This window comes from Rattus norvegicus, chromosome 19, assembly GCF_036323735.1.
Source record: "Rattus norvegicus strain BN/NHsdMcwi chromosome 19, GRCr8, whole genome shotgun sequence".
NCBI classification, from domain to species: domain Eukaryota; kingdom Metazoa; phylum Chordata; class Mammalia; order Rodentia; family Muridae; genus Rattus; species Rattus norvegicus.
The window spans coordinates 33,749,648-33,765,786 of NC_086037.1; the positions used below are offsets into that span (position 1 = coordinate 33,749,648).

The following is a 16,139-nucleotide window of genomic DNA, read 5'->3' on the forward strand; positions in this document are numbered from 1 at the left end:
AGGCCTCCCAGTTTTGGGTTTGAGGTTTTCAACACGACACTGAAATTATAGGGGCAGGTAGAGTCGGATGGGGCAGGAACCGTGATCTGGAGGGAGCTGGCACGGAGTATCACCAGAAAGACAATTTGGGGATCTCAGTAGGTGTTCGTAAAACCTGATGCAGGCGATGCGGTGAGGGGTAGGGTTTGACTTCATTGCAGCGCTAATCTCTGAAGGCAAATGCCAATCTGACTCGGGGTCGAATCTCTGGGCATCACTGTCTCTTTCTTCAGAAATCAAAGCGTGACTCCTTTATTGTGTTGTTAATAGAAAATATTCGTGGTTGTGACAACGCTGCGAACAATGGCACAGGCACCCTCTGGCCTCTCAGAAGTAGAAGGTGGCTCAAGATGAGCTGAGAGCATCTCAGATGGGACCTGAGCCAGGGCAGAGCTGAGGTTTGAATCCTTGCCCGTTCATCTCCCAGCTGCTGTGACCCAATCAAATGCTTTCATCCGTCGTGCCAACGGAAGAGTGGGGTTTGGGACCTCTTTGATGCAGACAGAAGTTCCCAAGAACTGTTCAAGGCTTCAGAGTCATGATTTCAAAGAGGTTTGTGGAAATGTTTCATTAATTCTTATAAAGAAATCTTCTTTCCCTAATTTTTTATAAACTTCAGACATTTACTTACAATTACATTTGTTCTGTGAATACAATGACAGAAATTAATAATTCATAGCTTTTGTCAAGGAAAAATTTAAAAGGGACAGTTGTTCAATCAAATACAGCTTTAAATGAACAATTTTTATTTAAATAAGATGAAAAAAAACAAATAATGAGGACTGTTATTGTACTTTGGAGGAATCTCATCTTTTCCTAAATTATATCTGTGCCACGCCAGTGACATGAAATCCTGGGTTGCTCAGAGCACGTCATGAAAATAACAGGCTCTCATCTGATAACCTGAAACTTGACACTCGCTCACTGCTTACCGTGCCACCTGAACATTCAGATGCCTTCTGCTTGGTGACAGCCACAGAGCAGGAAAACGCAAGGCGGGAGTGACACGTCGCTTCTACAATGGAGAAATTAAGTTCCAGAGGGAAAGAGACAAGGGGACTTTCAAGTTCCCACCAATGAGCCTAGGGTGGAGGCCCCTTATTCCCAGGCCAGGCTCTCAGAGTTGGGGTGCCCTCTGTAGGTCATTGTACCCTGGGGCCCGCCTGCAAAAGAGCTGCCAACTATTGATTATGATCTGCAGTGCACTAGGCAAACCAAACCTTTCGTGACAACTGCCTGGCTGCTTCCCGAAAAGCCAGCGTTAACCATTGCTTGCTTTTCATGAAGACGACGTTTAAAAAGGTTGCTTCCCCTGTTAAAATGACAAGTGCCTGATGACTCGCATTCAACTACCATGGAAAGAGGGGTGCCAGATAAAGCCAAGTCCTGGGAAAAGTCAGATGTGGGGAGGACCCCAAGATGGTCTCTGGCGGGGGTCTAAGACAGTGGCTGAGAAAACCACACCCTTCCATCCCACCTTGCCTGGCTGTTTCCTCCAATCCTTAGCTGTGTCAGTCATAAAAATGACACCTGTATTTAAAGAAAAACAGCAAAAAAATCCAGAGAGGCAGCCTAAAAATACCTGGTTAGTAGAAAGATCCCTGGGGAAAAGGGAATTGAACTTCTTGGTAAGAATCAAATATCTTAGATAGATAGATAGATAGATAGATAGATAGATAGATAGATAGATAGATAGATAGATAGAAGATGGATGATAGATAGATAGATAGATAGATAGATAGATAGATAGATAGATAGATAGATAGAATGATACCTGACTGTGCCTTCTGAGAGAAGGGTCTGACCTCTCTAAGTGGGTCTGTCTAGGTCCTGATCAGAAATCAAAGCTTGTATGAATTGCCCTCTTTGCTGCAAACGGCTGTTGAGGGTGGTGTTTGGAGGTGAGAAAATGTGTGGTCTTCCTGGATCCATCAGTTTCCCACTTCTGAGTACAGTATTGACCCCCGTCTCGCAACCAAAAGAAACAAACGGATCTGATTAGCAAATACTTTCATCTACGTTCCGATTGAAGTCTCTGAGACTTCCTCATTTTAGAAAATCCCGTTTTAATGCACAGCGTGTCAGGTAGCTGAAAACACTTCCTCTCCCATCAGTTGCCCTGTCCCTCCCATGGCCAGGGCAGTCACCCACAACAGCAGCAGCAGCTGCAGCAAAGCCCAGAGCAGTGTGGGCAAGGCTCTGGGATGGAAGGCTCTCCTGCTGTTTCTAATACCTATGTGTATCGCGTTCCATCGCAACATGCTTACACATAGGACAGCCCCCGGGGTGGCCAGGCCAAGACATACTCCGCGGTGGAGCTGTCTTGTCTTCTCATCGGGAGCGGTGAGGTGGAAAACCCAGCTCTCCCTGGTAGGAGCAGCCGAATGAAATTGTAGCCAAAGAGGCAACCCTTTGGCCATCTGAGAAGTCTAACCAGTTGGCACATTGTTGTCCCCAAACGAGCCGGCAGGAAGTGGGGTTTCCTAAAACTGGGTTTTAAAGCACTTACAACAGGAAACCATTCCGCATGCATGTTAGATCTCTCTAATGACTGACTAACTAGAAACAGGCTATCTTAATACTCTGCCCCGAGCCATTACAAATGGCTTTCTTTCCAGACTTCATTAGAATATTTACTACGTTTTGGATGGAAGACTTTTGACACTGCAGTCATAAAATTTACAGGGGACTTTTCTTCTTTCTCTCTTTTCAGTCTGAGAAGAGACTTTGGGAGAACAGGGGGAAGCTCTTAGCTCCCCCAGCCCTCAGTCGCATGCATTAGTCTTCATGTCTCACAACTTCTAGTTAAGGAAATAAATAGGCTTGTGGTCCTCCAATAAACTACCTCCAGAGGAAAAAAAAAGCTATTATCTCCCCTTTGCTGACTCTCGCCTCTTTCAAATGTGACAAGGGAGGGGAAAAATCCCAAAGTGAACGCTTCCTCCCTGCGTTTTCCCGATCTTTATGATTGGGTCACAATCATTGTTCTCATTTCCCCTTTACGAAAACAAAAGACTGGGGGTTTCCAGAAGCCACACAGCTAGTAGATGATAGAGCAAAGAATGAGATGACGGTGTCAGTCAAACACAGCTCCTCATAGAGTTGCTATGTTGCTATGAATGCCCATCCTTGAGGAGAGCTCGTCTACATGGACAGGGTCTGCTTCCTAGAAAAGAAATCTGAACTCATTTTTCCTCTCTCTGCATTTCAGGCACCTAACACTGTCATACTCGTGACTGTACTACTTTCTTTCCTCGTTGCTGTGACCAAATACCTGATAAGAAGGAAAGGTTTACTTTGGCTCACAGTTTGAGGGGATACAGCACATCAAAGTAAGGAAAGCTTAGGGGTGGGAGCATGGGTGTCTTAGTTAGGGTTTCTGTTGCTATGAAGAGACACCATGACCAAGGCAACTCTTATAAAGGCAAATATTTAATTGGGGCTGGCTTATGGTTTCAGAGATTTAGTCCATTATCATCGTAGCAGGAAGCATGGCAGCCTGCAGGCAGACGTGGTGTTGGAGAAGGAGCTGAGAGTTCTGAATCTTGATCCAAAGGAAGCCAGGAGAAAAAGACTGTCTCTTCGGCACTGAGCAGAACATGAAAATAGGACCTCCAAGCCCACCAACACAGTGACACAACTCCTCCAACAAGGACACACCTATTTCAACAAGGATACACCTACTAATTGTGTCACTCCCTGTGGGCCAAGCACAGGAGTTTATGGGACCTATTCAAGCCACTACAATGGGGCAGCTGACACAGTGTTGCACTCAGGAAGCAGAGAGCAAGGAATGTTGGTCCTGTTTGCTTTTTCTTCCTCTTCTTTGTTCAGTCTTCCAGCCCTTGAGATGTATTTTCTTTATTCAGGGAGGACTCTGGGTCCTCAGTTAAGCTTCTCTGGGCAAACTTTCACAGATGAGTGTGGAGGTGTGTTTCCTGGGTGATTGTATAACCTACTCAGCTTGATAAGGAAGTTTAACCACCTCAGTGACCACGTAGAAGTCAACCCTCCAATCTGCAGGGATTGATTTACTATTTAGCTGGGCTGGAGAGTTGGCTCAGTGGTTAAGAGAGCACTTGTTTCTCTTGCAGAGGACCTGGGTTCAATTCCAGCACACACATAGCTGTTTAAAAGTGTCTGTAATTCCAGTTCCATGGAACTAGATATCCTCTTCAGACACCCCCCCCCCAAGCAGCAAATACACATAGCAAACATATATACATACTACATACACATAAAACACACCATACACATAAAGTAATTTTTTAAAAAGAAAGAAGATGCTATGGGGCATTGGCCAAGGCTCTATTTGTTACAGGATCCAGTTGGACTGTGACTATGGAGCATGCTGGCAGCAAGATTGAACAGAGAGCTATGGTAAGAGAAGACATGGATATGACAGGATGAGAGACACTGAATTGGATTCAGAATGAGATCAAGGAAAGATTATGATATAGAATATTTGAGTAAGCTCTGACTAAAGTTAGGAAGGTGATGCATTATGAGAACATTCTGGAACAAATGAGCATTAAGCACCAGAGCTTTATGGAGTGCCTGAAGAACAGAAGAAGGGACCTCAATGTCACTGCTTGTGTCCCTGTGGTTCTATATTATACTCAGAACCCTGGGTTCTCTGGATCCTGTGTATGTACTAGAAAGAAGCATATCCTTATCACATAGGTGGTCTTGTATCTGAACATCCCCACTGGGTCTCGCCACATCCCATCCCAATATGTATGTGGAATGTTTCAATCAGTAGGCTTCAAAGACTACATAGTCTCCTAGGTGTTCTCTCTCTCTCTCTCTCTCTCTCTCTCTCTCTCTCTCTCTCTCTCTCTCTCTCTCTCTCTCTCTGCAGAGCCAAGACAAGGATGATCATTCCTAAAACACGGTGTGCATCCTCTTAACAAGCAACGAAGAGCACGTGCATTATCATGTTTCCCCCTTTTTGCCTTGATTCCTAGGAAGCTCAATGTTAAATTCAACATTCAATTAAAACAACAAAGTTAGCCTTCAAGGCTTTGAGTATTTTTCATGCTTAATTGTGAATCTGCTTCTCATTGCCTACAGCCTCTAGTGCTTTTGGACGGGTGTATAAATAACACATGTACATAAAATCATGTATGCCAAGCATAGAAGAAGGTTGATCTGCCTAAACAAATAACATTTATAATCAGCTCTCTGTATGTTCCAGATAGGGACTGTTTACGATTCCATTTCCATGGAGGCAACCATGGAAATGACCAGACTGGATTAGGAAAGGAGAAAGAAATACTGTTGTAGAGCAATATGCTAATATTTCCTGGGCGGGGGTGTTGAATGAGAATGGATGCCATAGGCCCATATATCTGAATGCTCTGTCCATATTGATGGAACTGTTTGGGAAGGATTAAGAGGTGTGGCCTTTTGGGAGATGTGTCACCAGAGGTTTCCAATCTCCAAACCATTTCCAGTCTCTTTCTCTCTGCCCCTCATTTGTGAACCATATATAAGCTCTCAGCTACTGCTCTGCTGGCTGCCGTGCTTCCTGTCATAATTGGTGTGAACTCTAACCGTCTGCAACCATGAACCTCAAAATTAAATGATTTTTTTAATGTAACTTTGGTCAAGGTAGTTTGTCATACAAATAGAAAAGTAACTAAGACATCTCCTTTCCTCAACAACCATGGCTACCAGTACTATGACCCTATGTCATCCCCCATCGCATGAATGTTGGGCATGGCCACATGACACGCCTTAGACAATGATACATTAGTACGTTGCATACAGAAACTTGATGAGCAACCTCACACGTGCCCTCCTTGAAATAATGCTGCCACCATGTGACCCAGCCAGGTAACTTTATTGAAGATGACAGATACATAGAGAGGTCCAATCATTACAGCTGGTCTTTGGCTAAATAAAGCCGTATGAATGAGCCCAACAAAATAGCCGAGTCTATAAGCAAGTAGAATGGACTGAATGAGAGTGTACTCCGAAAGCTGAGACATTTCAACTTTGCTTCCCAGTTTGTGGCACCATTTGAAGAGGTTTAGAAAATGAAACGATAATGAAGGAAGTATGTCACTGTGGTTTATTTAAGAGTCTAAAGCCCCCTCTGCTTCAACTTCATTCTCTCTGCTTTGTTCTTGCATTTCAAGATATAGAATCTCACCTTTCTGCCCTTGCAGCCATGACTGCTCTGTCATTATCCCTCTCTGCCATGGTGGACTCTTGTGACCCTGAAATCAGGAACCAAGATAGACACTTCCTTAAGTATCCTTTGTCCTGGGATTTTTATCCCAACAACAGACAGATGACTGATACAGTAATCCATGCCTTCTTTGGAATTAATAAAACTTTGTTCTCTCTTTTGTCAGGTTCTGACTGTAGTTGAAGGAGCAGTAGACAACTGATATATTCATCTATACATCCAAAAAGTCTTTCAGGATCAGTTCTGCCAAATTGATGTTGCCTGGGTCCATTAAATCCTGAACACTTGTCTTAGAACATCAAAGCTTTCTCATAGTCTCAGTTTGCCCCAAATAAAGCATTGCAATGAAGGCCACATCTTTTCTGAAAACATACCACATGGGCCACAGTCCACCACCCAGGAGCTGCATTGCTAATGTGGAAACTACCATCTAAAAGAGCCTAGTCAGTGTTAAGGCCAAAATAATTTAGACCATGTATGATTGACAGAACAGATGGAGATCTGAAAAGAGGAGAGAGAGAGAGAGAGAGAGAGAGAGAGAGAGAGAGAGAGAGAGAGGAGAGAGAGAGAGAGAGAGAGAGAGAGAGAGAGAGAGAGAGAGAGAGAGAGAGAGAGAGGAGAGAGAGAGAGAGAGAGAGAGAGAGAGAGAGAGAGAGAGAGTAAGAGAGAGTGTTGAGAAACATCCTAGTACCTATAGTATGACATATACAGGAAGGTATCAATGTGTATCAAATGTATGCCCACATAAAACAAAACCATTTTACCCCATGTGGCACTAGACTAGAAAGTTAGCCATCAGGAAGAAACCATCTTGTTAGTGAGCATTTCTCCTCATACCGACTCCATAGAGAACAAAGGGCTCATAGGTCACAATAGCAGGCTCATGATAACTTTGAAGGATATTTAGAAATGTTAACAGTCACTTACTGAACTGTTGGTAGCTTGAACCCAGCCATAATAGAACTTAGAGCGAATCCCTGAGTATATGCTAGTAACAGGTTACTGTGCTTGAATCTTTCTATCTACTTGATGATTTCTTATTTTTTTTAAAGGGTACATTTAAAAAGCTGTTGAGAGTGAGAATGGTTTATATATTTCTTCATGCATATATTTAACATTTACTCAGGCAAAGTCTGGGAAATGGACTTTACAAGATAGAATGCATCATTCTTGTGAGGAAAAAAATTAAATAGAACAAATGGCCAAGATTCGGACCTGTTTTTTCAGTCTATGTTTTTTAAAATCCTCTGAAGGTAGCCTCCCCCTACTTCATCAGCAAACAAGAAAATGAAAGGAAAACCTTTTGATTTTAGAAGTGGAGAAAACAATTCCTCTACCTCTAAAATAATACAAGTTGTTCACACATTGCTAGGTTGGTGGGCGTGGGTTTGCTCATCAGAACACCCTCAATATTTCAAGGAGCCTTCAAGAGACAGTGTCTAGTGGGAAGAGGTTAGGTGTTGCCTTAGGTCCATGCCCAACTCCCAGCAGTGAGCAGACTGTGTGGTAGGATCAGTTCCCAGGAGCGCACCACTGTAAGTTAAGACTGTCTTATGCACTTGTCATTCATTAGACACTCACTGGGCTGTTTAGACTCACTAGTCCCAAGTATAATGAGCCAAATAAACCTCATTTCTTTATAAGGTATCCATCCTCCAGTATTTTATTATAGCTACAGAAGATAAGCAAAGATAGCCAGGCAGTGGGCAGGGCAGTTATTCAATCACCACCACAGGTCCAGTTTACAGATAACACTGCTGAGACCTGAAAAAGTAGACTGACTTGGCTGAGGTCACACTGGCAGTAAATACCAGATTAAATGCCTGTGTCATTTTCACTACATGGTACCGGTTCTATGATTAAATTGTGGCAGGTGCTGAAAGGTATCGTAAATCATGAAGCCTAACCAATGCCTCATAGCTCCCTCAAGCCTTCATTACGGACTACATGTCTTACTTTAGTTAGAGAAAAGAGTGCATGATTAAAGTGAAAAAAAGAAAAATCAGCGTACGAAGGTGTGAGCTAGAGACATGCAAGGATCCAGAACCAATGACAACTGTAAGCTCAAGGCAGGGAGTCACTCAAAGACAGGGACTTAATGTGTCCCTTGTCCACTGTCTGCCACTTAACTACTTATTGGCAGGAGAAGTTGTTTATCTCAATGTGTGCTTAGGAAGAAAGAAAAAGAAAGAAAGAAAGAAAGAAAGAAAGAAAGAAAGAAAGAAAGAAAGAAAGAAAGAGAAAGAAAGAGTGAGTGAGTGTGTAGAGGGAGGGAGAGAGGAGAGGGAGAGAGGGGGAGAGGGGAGAGGGAGAGAGGGAGAGGGAGAGAAGGAGGGAGGGAGGGAAGGAGAGAGAGAGAAAGAGAAAGAAAAGAAGGAAAAAGAAGAAAAGAGAAAAGGAAACTGAGATGGAGAAAAAGGAGAAGGAAGAAGAAAGGGCTGAAGTAAAGTGGGGAGGATAAGGAAGAGAAATTCATCAGGAAAGCAAAGGAGAAGTAAAAACCACAGTGCTATATGGTTCTCCAGTGGTCTAGAGCACCCAACTGCCTCCTAGTATGCATGGGCGATAACATGGCTAAGATAAAAGATGATACTAATAATGATGACAACCAATCATATTTTTTTGAATAAATAATACACAGGACAGGATTTTTTCCAAAAGATAATAGTAATAAAAAGTGCGTTTCAGTACAGCTGATATTTATGTAGACCAATATGAATCATATAGAAAATTCATTTTCCAGAGCAGCTGATTCCCAAACCACAGGGAGTCATTACCATCAATTATAGATGCGTTCACATTCAAATGACTCCTGTGGTGGAGGTCGTGATGAATGGACCGTCCCAGGATCTGTCTGCACATCTACATCAAGTGTTAGCCATTTTTCTTTCTCTCAAGAAATCAAATTCACCTTGAGAGTTAATTTGGGTTAGGGGAGCCTGCCTAGTTTGTTGTTCTTGTTGTTTGTTGTTGTTCTTGTTGTTGTTGCTGCTGCTGCTGCTGCTGTTGCTCTCTCTCTCTCTCTCTCTCTCTCTCTCTCTCTCTCTGTGTGTGTGTGTGTGTGTGTGTGTGTGTGTATTAATCTAAATTTCTTATCTCTTGCCACACCTCCTAGAATTTGAATGAAACTCCCTGGTGGGCGTACTTTAGAATAAGCATTTTCTCAGTCTTAACAACTCAAGCAGTTCAGACGGGTGTCCACTGGTCACTCAGTTTAGAGCCTACACCTCACCTCACCCACATCTTCTCAGCAACTTCATCATTACAGAGGGACAACGCTGAAGTCTTTCTTGAAGTGTTTCCGCAAGGAACAATGCTTACCTTAATATTTGGCCTTCAGTAACGGAAACTGCCATCAGAGAGCTGAGCCCAAAATATACCTTAGATGGCTCTATCAGACCATCCTTTCTTTTCAAGTTTGGGTTCTTAGTCTCTGAGTACAGAATGAAGTCTAGTCCCCAAATCCCCAGTTAAGATACAGTGTCTGGTTTGCAAACTGTCCTAAAACCCTAGGTCACCGATGTAGGCTCAGGATCTACAGCTCAACAGGATTTTACAGAGACGCAGGGTTAGCTTCATGATGTCTGGATTGTGAGCTTAGCTCACTGAAAACAGTTGGGTGGGGCTATTACACAGCCTGAGTCCTGGAGTTGACAGCAATTCTCTTAGGGGGAGAGGATTTCAAACTTTAATTGAATTTTCTCGGGGTTATTTTGAGTGAGCACTGGTTAGGCTAGTCCCAATTTTATTTTTTATTTTTATTTTTTGTTTCCTCCAGAACCTCATTAAACGCACACAGCAAACAAACCAGCACCCTAAATGCAATAATTCCATCAATCAAGGTCTATGCTAGAGATAGCCCAGACACACCACAATTACCCTTAACTGACAGGTAAGTTCCAGGAAGCCAAACTATACATGTGACTCTGTCGGAGACAGAAGCTCTCGTCCTGGGCCCTGTGACTGTAGTTGGGCAGTTGAGCAGATACACTGAGAAGTGAGATACTTGAAAGATTTGCTCTAATGGTTTCCTAAAGTTTGGCCCTTTAGTCGAGCTGGCTCTGTGTCTTTAAAGCCAGGCAATCTCAAATGTTCCATTTGTCTTTGCTCCATCATTGAGTTTCTCCTGGGTAATACAGTGGAGATCCAAAGGGAAGAAGGCAAGTTCACTCCAAAGCAGACCCCCATCCCTGTAGGGTCGCTCATATCTCAGCTCCCCAACCCTGTAAGTTCACACCAAACCCCCATTCCTTTAAGAACACATCAAACCCCTCATTCCTGTAAGATTATACGAACCCCCATCCCTGTAAGATCTTACTCCACCCCCCACATACCTGTAGGATTATGTTCCACCCCCCCATATCTGTAGGAACATACCTGTACTTAGTATGACTGTCATGAAGCCTGGCATACTTCTACTGAGCATACCACCACCGTCTTATTTTGGATCCCAGTTTGAGCAAAGGAGTCTAACAACATCCTCTATGGATCCAGCCAACCTCAGGCTTCCATGAGCTTCTTTTTCTGTCCTTTCAAGATTCATAAGCTCTGAAATCATATGTTTTCCCACCTTAAAACTTCACTAAGATTTACAAGGTAAGGCAACTTGCTGACAAGAGAAACGAGTGCATTACCTTCACCTTTTTCCTTCTATGATGAAGCTACCAGGCCTTGTTTGTTCCCAAACATGGCTTTGAAAAGCAGCCTGTTCCCTTGGCTGACAAAAAGGGAATGGCGGAGACTTCTCTTTCCTAAGCCATTTACTCTTCCAGCATTCCTGGGCTTCTCAGTCTGGATCCATCTTCTGAAAGCCCCTCCTCTCTTTAATGGTCCTCCAGAATGAACCAATCGTGGCTCCTGATGTATCAGAGTGTTGGATATTTTTTCTTATGGCAGTAGCTGAAAGCATTCTGCTGCTTCTAATTCCCTTTTCCAAGGGAGTCATTCTAACGTTGTATCCATGTGTGATATTTTGAATACTGATGGTCCCATAGACCATCTGTTTGAGTCAGTGAAACAGTTTGGGGAGGATTAGGAGGTATAATCTTTTAGAGGAGATGTGTCACTGGGTGGGGGGAGGGGCAGGCTTTGAGAGTCCAAAAGGTCACACCATTCCCAATTAGCTCTTTTGATATTGTGTTTGTGAATCAAGAAGTGAGATCTTCGATACTGCTCCAGTGTCATATCTGCCTGCCAGCTGCTATGGTCCCCACCACAATGGCAAAGGACTCTAACCCCCCTAAAATGCTAAGCCCCAATAGATTGTTTCTTCTATACACTGCCTTGGCTGGAGTCAGCAAAAAATAAGCTGCCATCGAAAATGCCTCCAGTCTTGGAACTTTGTGACCATGGACTTGATATCACAAGGGAAAGATTTTATCCCCTGAACTCACGGGACAGGTGGTGAGCAACACTCAGGCACCCTTCCAGCTATGTCTGTGAGGACAGGCAAAACTTTAGGGACTTGGTCACACTTAAAGATATTTCATTAACTGTATGTATGCAAGTATTCCAAACCCTGAAGTCTGAAGCACTTCTTATCCAAATCATCTTGAATAAGGAATACTTGGTTTTTGATGGATGACCAACACTTGTTAAACTAGACTTCTGTCATAAAGGCTTTCAAGGATTTTCCATCGTTTCCTAGAGGCACTAAGGTAAAGAAAGGTAGAAAGAACAACCACCTTTATAGTAACTAATTCTAGTAAAGGGATTGGGGGAGTCTTTAAATCTTCAGAATTGGAAATGTCCTATTACAAAGTTTAAATGATCTCGAACCTTTACTAATTTCTTTTAAGTTATTGAAGGAAGCAGATTTTTTTTAATATGGAAGAAAAGGAGAAGGAGGAGAAGGAGGAGGAGGAGGAAGAAGAAGATAAGGAGGAGGAGGAGGAAGAAGAGGAGGGAGAGGAGGAGGAGGAGGAGGAGGAGGGAGAGGAGGAGGAGGAGGAGGAGGAGGAACAAACTATGCTTGATAGCCAGACATAGCTTATCATGCATATCCCTGTACACAGACACACAGACCCAGTAGGAACCTTGCTATTTTGCTACTTGCCCCAAGTTAAATTCCAGGTAATTGGTCAGAGGGATTAAAAGTAGTGGGAAACCATGTGGCTTTAATGGTCTCACACCTGCCTTCATATAAATCGGCATCCTATTCCTGCCCTGCAACTTTTAAAGCTCTCCACTTGTGATTTACAGACACAGCCAATTAGGTGACAAAGAGAATAACATTTTGGGGAGCCCTTTCAGGGATCAGTCATTGCCTGTCCCTTCTACCCCCAACACAAGAAGAAAAGCCACTGAGTAGTTCAGGTCTTCCAGTCAGAACTCAGCTAAACCACTTGTATTCAGAAATTGCTAAGTCATGGTAGGACATGATGTTTTTTGGAACCGCTTGGGCAAGTCATCCTTGCAGCTCTTGTTTCTTCCCCGAGTCTCCTTTTGTGTTAGGTTATTTCTCCAGGACAAGATGTACCCCAGTGACAATTCCTCTTGCAATCTAAAGGGTCAAATGGGACCTCTGACAGCATCTGAGGGTGGGAAGAAGCATGGCCCCTAGGGGGACAAATGACAGCTACATTCATTGAGAGTAAAACAGATTAGAGAGCTGCAGATGCTAATCTGTCCACACATGGCCCTGGCCTTCCTATAGCAATGATAGGGGCTGGGGATTTAGCTCAGTGGTAGAGCGCTTGCCTAGGAAGCGCAAGGCCCTGGGTTCGGTCCCCAGCTCAAAAAAAAAAAAAAAAAAAAAAAAAAAAAAAGAACCTATAGCAATGATAAGTGTTCTGCCCTTTGGAGTCCACTGCTAATTCAAACGTTAGCCTAAGGAATTATTCAATCCCAAGGAGTTTTCATCAGAGAGAGAGAGAGAGAGAGAGAGAGAGAGAGAGAGAGAGAGAGAGAGAGAGCGCAATTGCATTTTTCATAAAGACCCCTCCTGAAGCTTCTTTCAGGTCAGATCACTGGAGTTCCTTGGTGGTAGAGATGCCCCTGGTCAGTGTAGAAAGAAACCAGATTTGTTTCTGGGAAAGAAACTGCGTGGAAACCCAGTTGCCTCCTAATGGAAGAATCAGTGAGCAGAAGGGAGCCGCACCTGTGACCACACGAGCTGAGCCACTTCTCTCTGGTAGGAGATTTAGGGCCCTGCCTTTTACCAACTGTGTTCTCTGGGCTTTTCTCTTGGAGAGGTCCACAACATTGTTCTCCTCTCACTAATGCTGAAAAGGAAAAACAAAACAAAACAAAACAAACAAACAAACAAACAAACAAAAAAAGCCCAAAGAGGAGAGGAATGGTGTGTTAGGCCATGATTCTTGCTGAGGGCTGAAGTCCAATAGCCATAGATGATTTTAGGTTAGACACACATTCTGAAGTCTTTTGTTCACTTTTAAATCGGTATTTTTAAAGAACACAGGAAGTGGAGATGATGTCTCTAAGAGGGTTCCTTAGATTCCCCCTTTCAATCACTAGGAATCAAGAGTAAAAAAAAAAAACACATAGTTTACATTATGCCAGATTTATGAGTTTTACTGAATATATTAATATTAATCCCAGAGGTTTTAGAAGCTTTCAAAACACCTTCAGAATGTGGTAAGTTGAAAGCTGATATATTAATATGTTCACTTGACAGCTTCAGATTTTATAAGAAATTAAGTAATCGGGTGCCGGATTTCAGCACATGATCAAGACTCATAACAAACAGAACGATACTCAACTTAGCACAAACAATTGACACCAAGCCTCAAGGCGCAAGCGGTGCCATCTTTATTTGGACCTTTATTTGGTCCATGGAAAACCCAAGTCCCTTCAGACCCAAGCTGTCACGTGACTGACTAGAAATAAAGCACCATTAAAACATATAAATCTATAAATAAGAGAGATAGAGGATTAGCAAAGAGAGATTTATACAGGTAAATTATCTTTCTGCTGTTTGTTTTCTTGTGAAAAAAAATGAAAACTTAGTATTGGTTGCAGTTAAGCTGACTTCAAGATTATATGCTCCAGAAGAAATTTGAAGATTAACATTACAAAAAAAAAAAAAGAAAAGATCTTTTACACTTCTTTCAAAAATGGCCTGGGAAAACAAAATAAATGCAGGTGATGTGCTGATCCGATTTCCCCGCTCTGTTGAAAACTATCGAAAATTATACTATACAGAAAACAGTTTTCCATAAAAAGAATTTTGAACAAATTTGAGCATTCATTCTTTGAAAATGAGAAGCCATGTGGTACAATTCCTGAGTCTGACCTGGGCAGGGTTTGTTTGAAGAACTTCAGGTAAACGAGAGAGAAAGCTCGCATCTGGCTCAGAACCACGAGCACCAGTGGGAATTTCCCAACACTCAATCCAGATAATTCGTCCATACTTGTACAGATCCACAGAAGAATATCAAACCCATGAGCCTGGAGCATCCCAAAGAGAAGGCCTGGATTCCAAAGCTAGTTTGTGACAGAGAGACTGGGTGTCCTTGGACAAGACACTGTGTTAAATGTCGGTTGTTCCACGTACAAAGTAGAGGCACTACGTATTTGCCACCACGGTGCCATTGTAAGGATTCACTTAGAAAATGCTTAAAGGAACCCACGAACAAAGTAGGAATTTAGTAAGTACCACTAACACCCATATCGAAGACATTACAAACAACACTGTCGCCAGTTTAGCTGATACAACTCCAGGCTCCACCGTCAGAAATCTTGATACCTGTATAGGTGAGTAGTTCCCATATGAGCTGGACAAGAGTCCAGGCATGGATTGAGGGAGAGTGACTTGCAGTAAACAGGAGAGTGAAGTCGGAAGGCAGCAGAACAGAGATTCTTTAAAGTTAGAAATCTGGAGCCCCACTCATCACTTTTACCCACCAGTTGCTATACAGCTAAGGCATGTTAAGACATGATAATAGCATTCGCATAGCCAGGTCATTCGTAACACACGGTCACTGACAGCTGTCACAGAGATTTCCCAATGAAGTTGAATAGAATATGACCCAGTATAACACCTGAGGGGATCCTATAGAGAGGGATTCTTACTCTGTGCTGTGAGGTCAAGGTTGGAGGGTGTGCACTCTGGTTGGTGGGATGATATAGAAAATACACTGATAAAATTAATGCCTGTGTGGAAGTAGGGCCAAATTGGGGTGGGGGGCAAATTAATTGCAACATGAAGAAAAGACACCTGAAATGTCCAGAGAGCAAGCAGCCTGATTCACGTGTCTTGCAGATCGCAGAAGACCCTCAAGAGTAGACAGTTTTGTGAGCTCGGTAGCCACCCCCATGCCCCAAAACAGTGGGGAGAAGCTCTTGGTTCCTGCTCTCCCCCTACCTCTACCAGCAGGACTCTCCATGGGTGAAAGCTAAACGGACATTGTTTAGAGCCTCTCAAATGGAAAGATTATAATTAGACAAACAACTGAGGAACACCCAGACCTTCCCTCTAAGCCTTTTTCCCTTGAAATTCAGCATGTGATCCAACCTTTTTCCCCCTGAGAAATATTTTAAAATTTGACTCGATTTTTTTTTTATAAACTATAAACGAGGCAGGTTGTTCTGGTACTTAACTAATTGTCTTTATGGAAGTAATTTTAACCTCAGGAAAAAATCCTAAACAAAATTAATATCAAAGCGACTACATGAGAGAACATATTTTTAAGGTATTAAAGGGCCACTGTTGACAGGAAGCTGGGGAATAGGCTGACTTCATGTTTCTCCAAACATCACAAGTAATACTTTTAATTCTTAACATACGATATTTCACTTAAACGTTGGCTCGTTGGTCATGGTAATAAATTTGGGAAAATCGTTAACATACACCTCAATTCACCTGGAAAATATGCAGTCCTTATTCCTTAAATCAAGGTTAGATATTAGGTTCAGGATTTTTCTCAAAGAAAATAGCCACAGG

The 16,139-nt window shown here is 42.8% G+C and overlaps 1 long non-coding RNA gene across 1 annotated transcript in view; it reads left to right on the top strand.

Moving 5' to 3' along the window:
* LOC120098514 (uncharacterized) overlaps positions 1 to 10,146 on the top strand; it is a 29,103-nt gene extending 18,957 nt beyond the window's left edge. Inside the window, exon 3 of the long non-coding RNA XR_005496770.2 lies at positions 310 to 10,146. This is a non-coding gene — a long non-coding RNA (uncharacterized LOC120098514). The remainder of the gene's footprint in view (positions 1 to 309) is intronic.
* Positions 10,147 to 16,139: the final 5,993 nt, after the last annotated feature.